This window comes from Gavialis gangeticus, unplaced genomic scaffold (assembly GCF_001723915.1).
Source record: "Gavialis gangeticus isolate Ggan-Ray unplaced genomic scaffold, GavGan_comp1, whole genome shotgun sequence".
In the NCBI taxonomy this organism is placed as follows: domain Eukaryota; kingdom Metazoa; phylum Chordata; order Crocodylia; family Gavialidae; genus Gavialis; species Gavialis gangeticus.
Window position 1 is genome coordinate 158,454,077 of NW_017729032.1, and position 2,354 is coordinate 158,456,430.

Consider the following 2,354-nt stretch of genomic DNA (forward strand, 5'->3'; position numbering starts at 1 on the left):
GCAGTGGGACTCACCTGCTTGTGATGGTCCAGCCAGGGTCTAGCCGCGTGCCTGCTGTGGGCATACAAATCTGAGGAGGAGGTGCACCCCCCACAGCCTACACCCTGCCTTCCCTACCCCACACACCAACCCCCAACCCCACAAACACTGGGGTTGGGGGGCAGCGGGTCAGGAGTGAGGGGCACTGGCAGGGCCGGGGACTGTTTTCTATTTAAACTACTTACCGGGTCAGGACTGGCCATCAATGTTTACAAAAGGGTCCTGTTACAGAAAAGATTGAGAAACACTGCTATAGAGACAGCTCAAAAACTCTGCAGGTCCCTCTCAATATACCCTGGGGAAAAATTCGTTGATTGCCAAATCTGGCAATCAGCATGACCCCAAGCACGTGAGAAAGATCCATCTCCCAGATGCCTAAGAGGATTTTGTGTACCAACCCCATATGGGTCTTACCTGCCGCTGTAAACAATCTCTGATGCTTCAAAAGAAGGCACGTTAGAAAGATCAGATACCAGATTATGTATTAGGGCAGAGATGACCAGCTGAAGCCCTAAGGCATGAGACCTGATTATACTGGGGGACCTGCAAGTAACTGGAATTTATGAGTGTAACATAAGCAATCCCATTCTTCACAGGGCCAACAAAGGAAGCGTTTGGACAAGGCGGTTGGACTACAGATCTGACATGACTGTGGACTAAAGACTATTCTTTCCCTCCTTTTCTGATTTGCCCTTCCCTCTCACAACCTTCCCCTCTGCCATTTTCTGTCCTCGTCCTGTCCCAGTAGCCTTCATTGTGTCTGCTTATCAGGGTGTGCTGGGAAAGAAGGGGCAGCAGCCCAAAGAAGAGGAGGGTGTAGAGCAGGTTATTCTTCAGCTCCCCATCCTGTTCTCAAACCCAGTTATTCTAGTTCAGAAAACTGGCCATTGCTGGGGGGCAGGCAACAGCAGCTACAGAAGTGATTGCTACAGAGTCTGCAGTGACTGGAGTCAGTGAATACAGATGATCATCAATCAAGTGCCCTGGTGTTGCAATAGTAAAAGTAGGAGCCACTGCTTTCATTGTGCCTTGTGTTTGGGAAATGCCTGCAGCCCTGAAGAGAAAGCACTTGGCAAAGGGTGAATTTAGCTTCAGCCTCAAGCAGCAGGGTGGGGGATTTTGACAAAGTGCCGACTTAAAGGGGCTTGTCCATAGGTTACAACAAATCCTTTGGAAGGTGACTCTCACTCAGTGTGTGCAACTATCTTCCAGCCTCATCTTCAGGCAAGATGTTGGAAGAGGTTTTGTTTCATGGCACATGGCTGTGCGCTTTCCAGAGAGAAGATGCTCTCCTTTGCCCTAAGGTTTAATCGGGTGCCTTTTAAAGAAAGGAAAATCGTCCCGCCCCTTATGTCAAGTGCAGCTCTCAGGTTCAGAAAACATGTACCTAACACGACTAAAAGCACACAGGTGCCATACACCAGCCCTGGGCTCTCTGCTCCCTTCTCTATTGCTGTTGCAGCCACAGTGGCTGTAGTAGGGCTGTAATCTCTGAGGGCTTGAGGGCAGCCCTGTGAAAAACCCCTAGCAGCCTGGTTTCAGGAGCTTTCTTTCCTTCTTTCTCAGAGTTTGGTGGAACCTAAGGCCCAAAGGGACAACAGAATCAAAGACCCATAGTCTATGGAAGGCTGCTATGTTTGGCTGGTTTGCATAGGGCTGATCCTGCCTCAGGCAGGGGGTTGGTTGGACAGATTGGCATCTCTCAACCTGTGTGTCCTGACCCAAAAGTGGGCTGCAGGAATATACGAAAGCGTTGTGAACAAACTTTAAGAAATGGATCAACAAACTTTAATAATGGATTTTTTTTTAAAGGAGAGAAACATGGGAAGCTGTGGTTTTTCCCTTGCAGACTGTGTGGGGGGAAAGCAGTGGGCCTGAGCTGACCCGGTGGTGGCAGGGGGACAGGAGGAGTGGGCTTGGGGCCACCACAGGGGACGGAGAGGGGGTGGGGGAGGAGTGAGCCTAGGCCTGATGGGGGAGGAGGCCCACTCCCCTCCCCTGCCACGGCTTGCCCACTCCTCCCCCCACCGCTGCTGCGTTGGCCCACATTGGCCCTGCAGGTGGCAACAACGGAAGGGGGGAGGGGCAGGCCGAGGCCAGTGCCAGTGGCCTTGCCCCTCCCCCCTGTGGCATCCTAACCCTGCTCCCCCATTCCCACCCTGTGCTGCCGCTGCCACCACCTCCAAAGAGCAAGGGTGGGGTGAGTCCAGCTCTGGTGGCCTCACTTCACCCCCTCTCTGCTCCATTGTCACCACCTAAAGGGAGCAGGGCGGGGGGGCGGGGAGGGGGAGTGCATCCAACTGTGCTGGCCTGGC